A 16261-nucleotide genomic window follows, 5' to 3' on the forward strand; every position below is an offset into this window, starting at 1 on the left:
CCTTTGGTTCCTTCTCAAGGGCTATGGATAATATTCTGAGCCATGTCCTCTGAGCTGTTTTGCAGATACTGAAACCCCCACCAGGTGGAAGAAATTAACTGTATGCTGCCCACAACATGTAGACCCTAGACCGGTTGGAACCGGGTTGATGATGTTGATGACTTCTGATCATCACCACCAACCAATCAGAAGAATGTCCACGAGTTGATCACACACCTCACCCTATCTTTAAAAACCTTTTCCTGAAACCATTTGGGGAATTCTGGTCTTTCAAGCACTAGCTGCCCTGGACTCCTTGCTTGGCCCTGCAATGAACGCTGTACTATCCTTCACCACAACCAGGTGTCAGTAGAGTGGCTTTACTGCGTGCGGGCAAGTGGACCCAAGTTTGGTTTGGTAATAAGCCCAGTCTGAGTTAGATGGGCTCTTGTGTGCCCCCATTACCTCCTTGATATACCTCTGTGAGAGTACTTTACTGTTTACTTGACTCTTTACCTCCCTCTCCCAGATTATGGACTCTTCAAAATTAGATACCATCCCTTATTTGGTGAGGTCCAAGAATCTAGCCAAGAATCCAGCCCAGAGGAGAGGACCAGCTGGGGTAAGATGCCTTAGTGGGTAGTTTTGGAAGGCCCAAGGTCACTTGAAAGTGAAAGGAGAGAGAAAGTGGCTAGAACGTAGGGTGCCAATGACAAATGGCCTGTTTTGAATTTGCCTAGACCTGAAAAATTTCATCAAAATGTGTTAAATCATATTTTTAATGATCTCCTGGCATCTTACATAACAGTGACTTTCCCTGATCTTATCATTAGCTTTTGGGTTTCTGTCTAAATCTAGGTTCAGCAATAACCCTCTCCTTGTTTCTGAGTCCAGATCAAATGCTACCTCATCTATGATGCCTTTCCTGATTCCCCAAATGGATTTATTTTTCACTCCTTGAGGGCAAGGACCAAGTCTATCTTGTTAACCTAACTCTATCCCTAGGACCAGGCAAAGTGCCTGGCACAGAGTAGGTAATGAATATTTATCTGACTGATTATCAGTATGGGAGGCAGAAGGGATATGTTGAAAAATAGAGGAATGGGGAAGTTATAAAGCCTCCAAATTTCTTTAGTGATTCCTGGTTTTGTTCACACCTACTGCTTCTCTCTTGTTCGCTAACTGGAAGTCCTGATGGGTTGTTACCCAATCTTTTATTCCTGACTTACTCTGCTACTGCTATCCCTAACCCCACCCCTACCCCTACCTCCACAACTGCTATGATCCCATTTTTTATCAAAAGTATATAAATTACTTCTGGAATAGTGGTGTAAAGAGTTTCACAGACCCCCACCTCAGCAAAACAACTGTAATTGGTGAAAATTATTTTAAAAATAACAACACTTAAAGTCTCTAGAAATTATCCTAAGGGCGTATAATAAGTAAAGAAACATTTATTCAAAAAAATCTGCTGAAACTTAGTAAGAACAGAGTCTGTAGCACTTAAACCACTATGCACGCTTTACCTCACTTTCCCTCCCAAGTCAACATGAGAGAAGCTACACTCCAAGTGGATGTGGTCAAGAAGATGGGACTCCCCTGCTCCCAGGCAAAGAGGTCTCCGTGGGAAGGGCAGGCCACCAGCATTTCACATCCCCCCGCGACTCCATGTTGCCTAGGCTAATTTCCAGGTGAGTATCGCTGAGAGGTAGAGGCACCTTTCCTCCAGCCAGCCCCTACTTGGTTGGCAGACGTTCCACACCAAAAAAGGCAGGTCAAGAAGACCAGAGCCTACGACCCCAGCATAGCACGCTGCTTGTAAAGCTGACTGACTTTATTTCTAACAGAGTGTGGAGATGTTCAAACTGTCCACCACAATGGTGGTAGACAGTTAAGAGAAGGCTGGTGGCTCCAAGAGGTCAACAAACACAGGTCAGCTAGTTTACCAGTGAGAACTAGGGAAAGAAACCGCTAAGAAGACCCCTCCTGGGATCAGAATAAATCTCAAAGGCTGGCCTTAAAAACTAACCCTGCAGAGGAGTCAAAATTAAATTGAACTTCATAAAAGTTTAAAACTTCTGTGCTTCAAAGGATACCATTGAGAAACTGAAAAGACAATCCACAGAATGGGAGAAAATATTTGCAAATCATATAATCTGTTAAGGGACTTGTATCTAGAATATATAGTGTACTAGTTTCCTGAGACTGCCATAACAAAGTATCACAGGCTGGGTGGCTTAAACAACAGAAATTTATTGCTTCACAGTTTTGGAAGATAAAAGTCTGAGATCAAGGTATCTCGATTTCTTCTGGGGACTGCGAGGAAGAAAATGTTCCATGCCACTCATCTAGTTTCTTGGTATTTTCTGTCAATCTCTGGCATTCCTTAGCTTCTGCTACATCACCCTGTTCTCTGCCTTCATCTTCACATGATGTTCTACTTGTATGCATGTCTCTCTGTGTCCAAATTTTCCCCTTTTTATAAGGACACCCACCATATTAGATTAACCCCACCATAAAACCTCATTTTAACTTGGTTACATCTGTAAAGACTCTATCTCCAAATAAAGTCATATTCTGAGGTGTCGAGGGCAAGGACTCCAACAGACCTTTTGGAGGAGACACATTCAACCCACAACATATAGAGAACTCTTACCACTCAATAAAATAAAATTAAAAAACCCAACTTCAAAATGGGCAAAACATCAGAGTAGACATTTCTTCAAAGAAGATATACAAATGGCCAATAAGCAAAGATGCTCAATATCATTAGTTATTAGGGAAATGCAAATCAAAACCACAATGAGCTACCACTTCATACCCACTAAAATGACTATAATAAAAAACACAGGCTTTGGGGTGTTTTTTTTTTTTTTTAGTTTAAATAAATTGAATTTTTAAAAAAGACAGATAATAACAAATGTTGACAAGGATGTAGGAAAAATGGAATCCTCATACACTGCTCCTGAGTATGTAAAATGGTACAACCACCTTGGAAAACAGTCTTGCTGCTCCTCAGAAAGTCAAACATAGAGTTACCACATAACCCAGCTCCTAGGTGAGTACCCAAGAGAAATAAAAACATATATCCACACCAAAACTTCAACAGTGCTTTTAACAGCATTATTTATTTGTAACAGCCAAAAGGTGGAAGCGACTCAGAGGTCTATCAACTGATGAATGGATAAATAAAAAGTGGAATTTCATTCATCAATAAAAAGGAAAAGAGAACTGATACATGCTACAGCATGACTGAATTTTAAAAGCATTATGCTAAGTGGAAGAAGCCAGTCACAAAAGGCCACCTATTGTACAATTCCATTCATATGAAACACCCAGAATAGGCAAATCTATAGAGACAGAGGTTGGTTGGTGGTTGCCTAGAGATGGAGGGTCTGGGGGAAATGGAGAGCGACTGCTAATTAGCATGTGGTTCGTTTTGGGGTAGTGATTGCACAATTCCGTGAATATGTTTACTACAAACCATTGAATTGTATACTTTGAGTTAATTATATGATTTATGAATTATATCTCAATAAAGCTGCTATATTTTTAAAATTTGTATAAACTCTTTCAGGAACCTCATCCTACCCAAAGTTGCTATTAGAACTGTAGTTGACAGTGAGAAAGAACAAAGGTACTTCCTTGTTTTCAGTGCAGTTTTCTTCCTTGATTTCTAGAGACAATAGGACTTTGCCCCACTCAGCATCTCCTTACCTGGACAGGGAGCTGACTTATGGATAGATAATTACAATACTATGTGTGAAGACCAGTAATAGGCAGATGATGGGTATAGTATGGAGAGCAAGCACAGATTTCTGAAGCCTGACGGCCCTGGGTTTGAATCGCAGCTCTGCTACTACCAGCCTCTGTTTCCTCTTTTTAAATTGTGGACAATAATAACGAGCCATGGGAATGCTGGAGGAACTAAAGGAAATACTGTCATCAGAGCATCTATCAATCACAAGGCCCTGCACAGCAGTGCTTCTCACACTTCAGCTGGCATGGGAATCATCTGGGGATCCTGTTAAATTGCAGATTCTGATTCAGTAGGTCTGGGGTGGAGCCTGAAACTCTGCTTTTCTAACAAGCTCCCAGGTGATGGCCCTAGTGTTGGTTGAGGACCACCAGTTAAGTAGCAGAACTCTAAAGTACCCTGTGTATGAAGTGCCAAAAGAGTGTAGAGGAGGAAGCAGTAAATTAATTCTTCAGTAGGGAAGCCGGAGCTGGACTTTCCTTGAAGAACTGGTAGGGAGTTTGCCAGGAATGAGAAGGGGGATGTGCATTCCAGACACGGGGAAGAGAATGATTGAGACCTGGACATAAGAGTGGCAGGTGACCTCAGAAATAACTTACGGGGACTTCCCTGGTGGTCCAGTTGTTAAGACTCTATGTTTCCACTGCAGGGGGATAGGGTTCGATCCCCGGTCAGGAAACTAAGATCCTGCATGCTGTGCGGCCAAAAAAAACCCAAAAAAACTTATGGAACGTGGTGAGCAGCGGCCAGAAACTGGGAAGGTAGGTTGTAAATGATTTAAACCTGATGTTAAAGAGTTTTAATTTTAGCCTAGACCAGTGGTTCTCAAAATGTGGTCCCTGATCAGCACCATCCTCAAACTTGTTAGGAATATACATTTTAGGACCCACCCCAGACCTACTGAATCAGAAACTCTGGAGGAGTGGCCCAGCAATCTATGTTTAAACGAGTCCTTCAGGTTATGCGGGTGCACAGTAAAATTTGAGAACCACTGGCCCTAGGTAATGGGGCCAAGGCACTGAGGTGTTTTAAATAGTAGAGTGAAGTGATCAGATGTGTTCTAGAAAGTTGACCCCAGCAGTTGAAACACACTAGATAGGGAGAGTAGGAAGGCAGCACAACCAATTAGGAGGAGAGGGTAGAAGTCCAGGTGGAAAGGGTGGGCACCTGGACCAGGGCAATGGTGAGGGAATAAAGGAGAGAGAGCTGACCTAAGAAGAATTTAAGAGATGGATTCAGTAACACCTGGAGACTAACTGGATGTGACCTGTGAAGGTAAACAAGGAGTGGATGATTCCAAAGTTTCTATCTCAGATAACTGAGTGGGTGGTGAAACTAATCAAAATAGTAAGAGAAGGGAGAAAAGTAAGGCTTGGCTGGGGAAAAAAATGAGTTTAATTATGGATAGGCGGAATTTGCTTCAGGACCATACAAAGGGAAATGTCTTAAATGCACTTGAAAATAATGGTCCAGGTTCAGGTTGGAGGCCCAAATTCATGATCTAGATTTGGAACTTGTTGGTATGTAAGGGGCAGTTGAAGCTGTGCCCATGGAGAAAATTATTCAAGAAATGAGAATAGAACAAGGAGAGAAGACACAGAAATCTCAGTATTCAGGCATAGGCAGAGAAAGAGGAGCTGGGGGTGGAGACTGAGAAAGAGCCATCTGAGAAGTTGAGAATAGGAAAGAAGCACATTGAAGAAATCTCGTGTGTCATAAAGGAATGTGGTTGGCTGAAAATAACAGAAAGTCTGGCCACAAGTTGTTTAAACAAACAAATGATGTTTTTCTTACATAGCAAGTTGGCAGTCCAGGCCTGGTACCATCATAAAAGACCCAGGCTCCAGCTTTCTTTCTGTCCCGTTTTTAAGGTGTTGGCTTGAAACTCCATGGTTGAAAGATGGCTGCCGTACTTTCAGGCATCACATCCAAACTCAAGGCAGGAGGAAGGGGACAGAGAGGCTGAGGCAGGACTAGCTACAACTCTCCCCTTTCTTTGGGAGTCTCTCTTTTTATTCACTGAACTTGCGGTTTCATCTTCTTGGCTACAACTGAGTCACATGGTCACTCCTGGCTTCAAGGGAGGATAGGAAATTGAGTGTTTAACTTTCTGGCTTCTATAGAAGAAGGCAAGGGAAAAAGGGTTGGGAGTGGATGTGACATCTGCCAAGCTGTCATGTATGCCACATCTAAAAGGAGACTTCCAAGGAGAGAGACACGGTGACAAAGGGGGCCAAGGAGAGGCACAGCTTCTCAGCCCTATGCTGTTGCATAAATAAATCTTTTACACAAAATATAAATGTCAACACTGTACAAGCAGTATAAAATTGAGTCAAAAAACAAAGCAAAACAAAACAAAAAGCAGCTTTCCCAGCTATCATTCCCAATATTATGATTTTTTTTTTTATCTTTACAACAGACTGCCTGCATTTTGGGCTATGAAGATCCAAACTCATTCTATATACAAACTCTGACTACTGAAATTCTCCAGTCAGTGTTTTCTATAGTGAATAGAATACAAAGCAGCTCAGAAAACTGATAGTTTCCCCTCCTTTTGTTCCTTTTATAATGTGAACAATTCTTCTCTAGGCACATTTATGACTGTTCTGACATTATCTGATGCTCAGCTGGGGACACCAAACCCGGATGAGTTTACTCTGAACATATGAATAAGGCATTTTGTAAGCACAGAAGGAGAAACATAATGGCCATATAAAGTATGAGTTTAGAGCTTCCCTGGTGGCGCAGTGGTTGAGAGTCCGCCTGCCGATGCAGGGGACGTGGGTTCGTGCCCCGGTCTGGGAAGATCCCACATGCCGCGGAGCCTGTGCTCTGCAATGGGAGAGGCCACAACAGTGAGAGGCCTGTGTACCGCCACAAAAAAAATAATAAATAAAAATAAAGTATAAGTGTTTGGAGAATAAAAGTTATTATGCAGGTGGTATGTCTCACTGCCAAGGTCTATTTATAGACGATTACTCTTCCCAACTAAAATCCCCTGTTCACTTGCATTTTAAGCATCCGAGATCTGACTACAGGGGCAACATCCCACAATCTACCATTGGGTGCCCCATGGTACAGGCCAAATAAGCCTCCCAATATCAGGGTCAACAGGACAGCACTCTGGGCAGGGCAGTAACTGCTTTTCGAAACCTGATGTATATGCAATATTATTTGTTTTGGCTTCATCTAGGCCACCAGAGGCCTCTTATTATATTTGGGAATGAGGGCTGTTTACAGCCAGGACTATACCTCTTGACTGAGGGCATTTGCGGAGCATTTCTAGAGCAGATGAGCCATAAAATAGGAAGCCAGGAAAAGATCATGATAAAAGCTACCAGAGGATAATATAAGTAGATACCATCAAGAAAATTAAAGTATATAAAAATTCTGTCAACAAATTAATAAGCTTAGCACTAGTGTCATTATTTATCTTTAATAACAGAGGGCTGTAGTGTAGAAAACCACTTTAAAAAAATAAACAATAAATGAAAATATCACAGTATTGTATTAACTAGACACCTAACAGCTGATGAAAGATATAAGGAAATGTAACCAAATTAAAATCAGAAGTCTTCGGTCTTTAAAGCTTGACCCAGAAGTTTAAGCAGGACTACTTTTGTACATTCCCCTTTTTACATTGTCTAGATTCCACCACAATCAAATCATATTACAGCTGAAATTGTATATTTATGTTAACTTTACAAGTAATTTTCAGATATTTTTAGCCTGTGCCCAGAGATGACTTCTTTTTTTTTTTTAAACAACCTTATTGAGATACATGCATTTGCTATGAACATTCCTGTACAAATACAGTGTGGACATATGCTTCATTTCTCCTGGGTATTTGCCTAGGACTGTAACTGCAGGGACACATGATAACTCTGTGTTTAACATTGTGAGAAACTGCCAAGCTGTTTGCCAAAGCGGCTGCACCCTTTTACATTCGCATCAGCAATGTATGAGAGTTCCAAGTTCTCCTCATCTTCACTTTCATATGAAACAAATACAGAGAACCCAACCACTTCCAACCATAGAAAGTTTCCTTTCAGGGCAAATACCCATTTCTTTTTTTGCACCAGTGAAAATGTTTTGCATCATCTTCCCCATTCCCCAAGTCTGCATTTGTGGTGACTGCCCAATCCACGCAGAGGAGAAGCACAATGCATGGTTTCTTTGTGGGTTAGGATGGGGTCCAGTAAGATCTTCAAGGGTGGGATATAGTTTTGTCAAAATCCAAAAAGGCCAACCAGACGTTTGGTTTCTTGTTTGGACTTGGTTGTGGACAATCATTTATTTTTAACAACCCGAGCATAATTCCCAGGCACTAACTACTTTAACAGTTTGCTTGGCACTGTACGTGTGAGGTTCTCATTTTAGAAGTCTAATTAGTGACTGCATTCTGGTAGGGGAACCTCATGACCACAAGGGCTCCAGGGGTCCCTGTTAATCTTCAGAAGGGTGGTTGGTCTTCCCAGGGTGGAGGCCAGGAGGATACTTCCAGCCTGGGGATCTCTGGGGCAGAGCTTAGCAAAATTGTCCATCTGAGCCAGATTCCCCTCCCACTCTCAGACAGAGCCTGAGCCTCACCACACTTCCCAGGCTTTCCTTGGTTATCTGATTGCTGCTTTCAGTCTGCCCCACCCCTCCCCTCCAGTGGAGCCCTGCAAGAAGCCGGGGGCTGCAGCTCCCAGAGTGAGCCTCCCTTCCAAATACCAGCTCCTTCTCCTGGGTCAGTGCCATCATTCCTAGAACCTTCTTGACTAACTTTAATAATTGTTGCTTTTCCTTTCATTAATACTGTACGTTTAACATTCACCCCCACCTCCCTCCTCTCACACTTTTACTAAGGAAGGGACTGGTGAGCGATCGAAGTCACCCCACCCCCTCTTCCACTTGAGAGACTGTAAGACCCCAAACTGACATAAACCGTATTTTTCCCCCAAGACTTGAAACTAAGTTTAAGCATACTGTCAAAGTCTCCCAAGACCTCAGTCTCAGATCAACCTTATCTAAATAAAACTGTCTGAAATTGAAAAGTTAGTTATTTAATATTATGTTGCCTTCGCTCTGTGTCATTTTCATCTTTTATACTTGGGAATGATAGATCCCAAGTATGTATCAGAAGCGTGACTGTTTCAGAAGCACGGAAACATAGTTATGAGTTTCTCATACATATTTAACCTAAATACTAACCTGTTTTTATCAATTCTATCTGACCAGATAACATACAAACAGAAATTTCACAAATAAATAATTTTAAAATTCTTACCCATGGAAGTTAGATGCCTTTAATATTTTTAATATTCTACTTGGTATAGATAAATAATTCTCCAATATCAGAAAACAGCAGTGCAAATAAAACAATAAATGGCAACCGATGCTCAGACTGGGATGGGGTTTGCCGGGGCAGGAAAACAATAGGAAGTGGTGGGACCATGCCCTGCAGGCAACAGGGCTTTTCTAAATGGGATTGCAGCTTCCCAGCTGCACCCCAGGTGTCTAAGCCCTCAGGCCCTGGTGCCAGATAGCCTGGGTCTGCAACCCAGCTCCACAACTTCTTAGCTCTCTGATAAGTTACTCAACCTTTCTGTGCTTCCGTTTTCTCTTACTTAACGTATGAACCATAAAAATCAAGTTGTTACTTAGATTAAATTTGTGAAGTGCCTGGAACACTGCCTGGTTCATAGTGTTAGCTAGTATCTAATTATAGCAATGTGGGCCCAGGTTACCACAGCTTGATTTTTCCTTTTTGCTTTTTTAAAATTTTATTTATTTATTTTTGGCTGCGTTGGGTGTGCTGCCGCGCGCGGGCTTTCTCTAGTTGCGGCGAGCGGGGGCTACTCTTCGTTGTGGTGTACGAGCTTCTCATTGCGGTGGCTTCTCTGGTTGCAGAGCACGGGCTCTAGGCATGCGGGCTTCAGAAGTTGTGGTGCACGGGCTCTAGAGCGTAGGCTCAGTAGTTGTGGCCCGCAGGCTTAGTTGCTCCGCAGCATGTGGGATCTTCCCAGACCACGGCTCGAACCCGTGTCCCCTGCACTGGCAGGCGGATTCTTAATCACTGTGCCACCAGGGAAGTCCCTTGATTTTTCATAGAAGGGGAAATCCAGGTTATTATGTGATATTTCTCAACATTTGGAATGTTGTCTTGTATAAAGCAAAGTGTGACATTATGGGCTGTGACTGTGCAACCCCTCTGAACTGTGCTGTCTTTTCTCCAATCTCATCAGCTCTCAGAACTACCTGCTGACAAGGGTACATTGACAGTGCTACCCACCAGTTCTCTGAGCCCCAGAATTGGGTGCACAGATGCCTGTTTAATGTCTTCAGGTAGATGTCTTAAACTTAAAATGTCCCAAGAATTCTTGATTCACTTACCACTACCCCCAACATAGAAAATCTGTCCTCCCTTCAGTCTGTCTCCTCTCAGTACATGGCATCACCATCCACCATCTGCCAACTCCAGAAACCACTCCCCCTAGGTTCTTCTCCTAATCTTCTCCTTCCAGGCCCCCCTCCAGTGCAGGAGGCCTGGCCGAGGAGGGGCCTGAAATCCAATCTCCAGCCATGGGCTCCACTGCAGGGCACCATCTGCTTGAAGGCTGGGGCTGCTTTTTCTCACTTCCCTGGTCTTCTAGCAGTTCATTACCAAGTCTCTCGGTAGCTTCCCTCCATCTCCGCTGCCCACTGTAAGGTACCCTCATTTTTCACCTGGATGATCAAATTGCTTTCCAACTGTGTGGCTGCTTCTTTGTTCACACACCCCTCCAGTCATTCCCCACCCATTTGCTAGGTCGAATATATTACCTTAAAAGGGCAAGTTGAGTACATTACTCCTTTGCTTAAAACACTTCGATGACTTCCTGTTGTTCTTAAGGTAAAGATAAAAATCTTAACACCACCTACCTGCACCATCTTGTTCTTGCCTGACTCAGCCCCAAACCCAGCCACTCTGCTCTTAAGTTACCCTGAACTTCTCTCACTTTGTCTTAGGCTTTATCGTGACCCGACAGCTCCTACTGCTTTCAGTTTCACTTAATATGTTTTCAGGGAGGCTTTTTCTACCTCCGTATTAAATTTGGTCCCCCTGTGCTGTGCTCTCTTAGCACCCTGCCCATTTGCTTCATAGAGCTTATTTCTGTTACTGAAATGTACACACTGTGTGCGTATGTATACAAATCCGTAGCTGTTATTTCTCTTTAAATGATGAAAACTTTCTGGTGGGTTTTCATTCCTGTTGGGGAGTGGGCTAAATTTAAGCTTGCCATACTACTCAGCCATAAAATTTCACTCAGCCATGAAATCTTGCCATTTGCAGCAACATGGATGGACTTGGAGGGCATTATGCTAAGTAAGATAAGTCACACAGAGAAAGGCAAATACTGTATGATATCATTTATATGTGGAATCTTAAAAATACAACAAACTAGTGAATAAAATAAGAAAGAAGCAGACTCACATATATAGAGAACAAACTAGTGGTTACCAGTGGGGAGAGGGAAGGGGGAGAGGCAATATAGGGGTAGGGGGGAAAAAGGGTTATTATGGAATTACATGAAATCACGTGTGTGAAACTTTTGAAAATCGTAAAGCACTATAGCATTTCAAGAATCTTTCATTCGATTAAAAAAAATACTCTGGAGAAACAAACAAAAACAACTTGCCAGTGAAAGTTATATGGTCTTAAACCATCTCATTTTGGGTAAATATTCAGTCAATTGAAAGTTGTAGTCCTACCAGAACTTACCCCTCCCCACTTTTTTTTTTTTAATCATTTTTTTTTTTTTTGCGGTACGCGGGCCTCTCACTGTTGTGGCCTCTCCCGTTGTGGAGCACAGGCTCCGGACGCGCAGGCTCAGTGGCCATGGCTCACAGGCCCAGCTGCTCCGCGGCATGTAGGATCTTCCCAGACCAGGGCACGAACCCGTGTCCCCTGCATCGGCAGGCGGACTCTCAACCACTGCGCCATCAGGGAAGCCCCCCTCCCCACTCTTGACTTCCGAAGATGGCCTGTGGGATCAAAGGGAAGCTTCGAGGGAGTGGCCAGACGGGTCTCAGATCTGTGTGCAGAGATGTGAGCCATAGCTTGGGTCCTCACTGGCCTTTGCAGCCATGTGCCTAGTCACACCTGGTCACCAGGGCCCTACTGGCATCAACTGCTGAGGTTGTTGGCTGTCAAGCTCATGATCTGTTGCTTCAGCACCTTGAGAGTCTGACGTCTCACCTTCCCACCCCGACTCCTTCATCCCTGCTCCTCTCACCAGCTGACCTGGGAGCACTTCAGCTCTTGCTGGGGTTTTTAGCTCTGCCCATCCTTGGGGTCTTAGCCACATCATTACCTGCCAATTAGTCCACCATAAAGCCTCTGGTTTAGGATCACCTGGCCCCTGGCACAGTGCCCATTGGCCTGTCCATGGCTCTCACCCATGCTACTTTCTGCTTGCCTGGCAGAAGGCATAAGAGAAGTCTGGGTTTCTGGCACACCATCTGCAAATTGTGGACACCCAGCAGCACTATCTCAGATTCCTCTTTCTCACTAAAGCTACTGTCTGCTCCTAAGCCCTGCTCAACGTGAGACTTCTGCCAGAATTGGGCAGCCTTCCAAGCTGAGCCAGGAGAAGTGGGCTTCTAGCCTCCTCCACACTCAGCTGGATATTTCTAAGCCCCTGCCTCAGGGTTAGACCCCCAAAGTAGGAGAATACAGACATGCCCATGCTGACCACTTACCCTACCTCTTTCTCCATGAAATTTATTTTTATCTCCCTGATTCTCATTCTCTCTTTGGGTTTTAGCTTAAAGCTAAGAGAGTCCTTTCCTGGCCTTTCAGATTAGATTGACGGTAAATTTCACAAGGGCAGAAACTGTTTTGTTCATTTCTGATCCTCAGTATCTAACATAGTGCTGGGCACACAGTGCCAGGACATAGAATAGAAACACACAAAAAATTTGTTGAACAAATATTGTTAATCTGCCTTTACCCTTAATAGACATTAAGGTCAGGAGGCCAACAGTGACATTTTATAAATCCCTCTATTTCCTTATCATGCAGGGCTTTGGAGTAAGTTCCTGGCCCTACTATTCATTTATTCAACAAATACTTCTTGAGTGCATACTATGTGCAATGCACTGGGCTTGCAATTGGAGATATACGAGTAAATCCTTTAAAACATTTTTATTAAACACATCCAAAAAATTGATAACATACGTAAAGTGAAAAACAAATTATAAAGTGAACCCCCTCTAGACCTTGGTAATTCCAATGGTAAATCTTTACGTAGTGAGGAAAACAGATTGGAGGGGGACAGAAATAGATACCTGGAGACCACATGGGAGGCTACAGTGGCCTTGGGCAGAGAGATGATGGGGTCTACTCTAGGGTGGTACAGGGAGAAGGAAAGGGAAGGTTGGGCTCAAGAGATATTTAGGTGGAAAACAGTACTTGATGGATTGTTACTCACTAGTTGTATGACCTAGATAACCTTTCCGAGCCTCAGTTTCTGCATCTGTAAAATAGGTTAGTAATAACTATAGTTATTTGTATCCCTAGCACAGAGCACAAAGCTTGGTACAAGATGACACATACAAAAATCATAGCTACTGTGGTCCTTGCTGTAGAAGCTTCATAAATGCCGGCAGAATGAATATTCTGTCTTTGGGCTGGAACTCGCCATCTTTCTCTAAGGAGGAAAATAATATATGATGGTGCCTTTACCAGAACCGGCGCCCATGCTCCCCAGGTAGCGGGTCAGGGCTGGGCAGTGTGGGCCAGCGCGTCCCGGCCCGGGGTGAGAGTCTAGGACAGCCTCAACCCCGCCCCGGCCCCGCCCACAACCTTGCGAACTCCGCCCCCGGAACCGCGCGCGTCGCCACCGCCCTTGCTGGTGACGTCCGGGCCAGACGGGTCGGGCGGGCTCTGCTGAGCAGTGTGCTTCCGCGGGCTCCGGGGTCGCTGGGGCCTCGTGGCGGGGCGGCTCCGCGGGGCTTGGCCCGCTGCATCCCCTCCCCCGTACCCTCTTGCGGCGCCCGGCGGGGCCTGCGCTTCAGCCGGAGACCCGGAAAAAGGGTGAGTGTTGGCGGGAGCGGGATGGGACCGCCGGGCGCGCGCTCCGTTCTCCCGGGCATTGTCTGGGCGGGGGCGGCGCGGGCACGTGCGCGCCCTTCCCCCACCCCGCCGGACGCGCTGGCACCCTGGCTGAGGGGAGGAAGGGAGGGGGCGGGTGACTGACGAGAGGAGAGGATCCGAAGGAGGAGGCTGGGTCCGGGGTGAGTGTGTGTGCCGGGGGAATCTCCGCAGCGGGAACCCGGAATTTGGGTGTGTGAGGGGTGTCATTTTTTAAGGGACACCGCGCTCTCTGAGGGGATGGGGGTCCCCTGGGCCCCACTGGCGGGAGCTTTTAGCACGTTAAACCTGGTGGCCTGCAATGGGATTGGAGACGAGATTTGGCCCCAGCACCGGCAAGTTGTGGATTTATCAGCAAGAATCCTGGAACCTTTCTCCAACCTGTCGGCTTCCCTACCGTCTCCTTCCACCGTGAAGGATGAGTAGGATTTAGAAAGGTTGGAGGATACTCTAGAGATGGTGCCCGAGTTAAAGCACCAGAGGTGTGAGACAGTGCGGGGTGGGAGTGAAAGGCTGCTTTGGTGGGTTGCGGCCAGATTGCAGAAGACAATGAGGTTTATCTCATAACTTTTTTTTTTCTACTGTGAATGTAATTATGTTGAGGGAAAATATCACCAGTAATTCTACAGCCCTGACACCTCATTCTTAGAATTTTGATATTTGTTTGCTACTGTTTTCTTTTAAGCTTGTAACAGTTACGGAGTTGTAACTACAATTTTCCATTCCCTTTTCTCCTTAACATGTAAGAATATAATATTATGTAGTATTCAGCAATATAATTTCCTCTTTCTTAATAAGCAAGTAGTAGGTATTCATCATAGAAAAATTTAAAAATACAAGAAAAATGAGGAAAAGTACCCATAGTTTTACTGACCAGAGATATTATCATGGAGTGTATATTTTTGGTTTTGTATGTTCTTTCAAAGATAGGAGCAGGTGAAGCCATTCTTAGGAATTTAGTTTTTTTTTTTTTTTTTGCGGTACGCGGGCCTCTCACTGTTGTGGCCTCTCGCGTTGCGGGGCACAGGCTCGGGACGCGCAGGCTCAGTGGCCATGGCTCATGGGCCCAGCCGCTCTGAGGCATGTGGGATCTTCCCGGGCCGGGGCACGAACCCGTGTCCCCTGCATCGGCAGGCGGACTCTCAACCACTGCGCCACCAGGGAAGCCCGGAATTTAGTTTTTATGAGAACTCTTTTGAAGGCTGTAAGAAGGAAAGTAGCATAATCTGCTGGGCGGAGGGAGAGGGCAAGAGCGGAAGCTAGAAGATCGGTTAGTTTACAGTACCTTGGACTAGGTCCATGATTGTGGGGATGGAGAAGAGTAAGTAGAAAGATTAACAAATATTTTGGAGGTAGAATGAACAAGACTTGGAAATAGATTGGTGAAAGGGAGAACTCTTTGCTTTTTGATACTTGTTTTGAGCAACTTTGAGTAGATGGCAGCATTCGCTGAGAAGAATGGAAGAGAGAAATTTGAGGTGGGAGAAATCATGAGTTCTGTTTTGGATGTATTAAATTTGAAATGTATATTAGATATGAAGTTGGTATGTTGAGGAAGCAGTTGGATGTACAGGTTTGGAGCTTCCAGAAGAGAACCTAGAGCTGGAGATAAAAATTTGGGAGTACTCAGTATATAGATGATATTCAAAGTTATAGGACTACCTGTGATCACTTAGGGAAAGAGTGTAGAGAAGTGAAAATTGAGTGAGCCTCAGACACTATAATGCTTGGAAATCTTATAGAGGAAAACGATGGGCACAGGACAGAAGAAACAGCCAGCGAGGTAAGAGAAAAAAGCAGGAGACTGGTGTCATGGAAACCACAGAGAGAAGTTTCTGGATGATGGAGGCTTGGTCCGTCAGTGCTTCTGAGATGTTTAATGAGTTGCTTACTTGGATTTGGCAACGCAGAGGTTATTAGTTTGGTCATTGGTATTATTATCCAGAGTACTAGAAGTAGGAGGTAGAAACAGATGGGAGTAATTGAATGGGAGTGGGGAAGTGAAGACAATGAGTGTGAATTAGAAACAAGTGCCCCTTGTTCAAGACACCTTATTTTCACCTCCCCCAAACTAAATTTAATAGATGAAAAATTGTGTCTTTAATGTTTCATTCCTTGATTACTAGTATGTTTGAACATTTTTTCACATTTATTGGCCATTTGTGAATTTCTGTTCCTGCCCTTTGTGCGTCTTTTTATTTGTGTTTGTCTTTTCCTGATTGACTTTCTAATTGTCAAGAATTATCTAGATACTAAAAATATGTAGCCTGATACAGAGCTTACAGAATTTCCCCCCTAATGTGTGTCACCATTCCCCACCCCCTGGGAATAAATTGAGTTTATTACCTGTGCTCCATCAGGAAGGGCATGGTTAATAATGGAAAAAGCATACTTACCATTTAACT

The 16261-nt window shown here is 44.2% G+C and overlaps 1 protein-coding gene and 1 long non-coding RNA gene across 10 annotated transcripts in view; both read left to right on the plus strand.

Annotated features, from left to right (window-relative positions):
- The first annotated feature begins 435 nt into the window (after positions 1–435).
- On the plus strand, positions 436–4492 carry LOC141278470 (uncharacterized). The gene is made up of 3 exons (XR_012331227.1): positions 436–601; positions 1524–1670; positions 4386–4492. It is a non-coding gene; the product is annotated as an uncharacterized lncRNA (long non-coding RNA).
- Positions 4493–13627: 9135 nt separating this feature from the next.
- The window catches only part of YEATS2 (YEATS domain containing 2), a 109128-nt gene continuing 106494 nt past the window's right edge, over positions 13628–16261 (plus strand). For 7 of the 9 annotated variants that reach the window (XM_033855536.2, XM_033855539.2, XM_019946100.3 and 4 more), the window contains exon 1: positions 13629–13799. The gene's annotated coding sequence lies outside the window, so the exon portion shown is untranslated. Of the gene's footprint in view, positions 13800–16261 lie in introns of all 9 variants that reach the window. The other 2 variants (XM_033855542.2, XM_019946103.3) reach the window with 1 other exon arrangement.

This window comes from Tursiops truncatus, chromosome 4 (assembly GCF_011762595.2).
Source record: "Tursiops truncatus isolate mTurTru1 chromosome 4, mTurTru1.mat.Y, whole genome shotgun sequence".
Classification (NCBI taxonomy): domain Eukaryota; kingdom Metazoa; phylum Chordata; class Mammalia; order Artiodactyla; family Delphinidae; genus Tursiops; species Tursiops truncatus.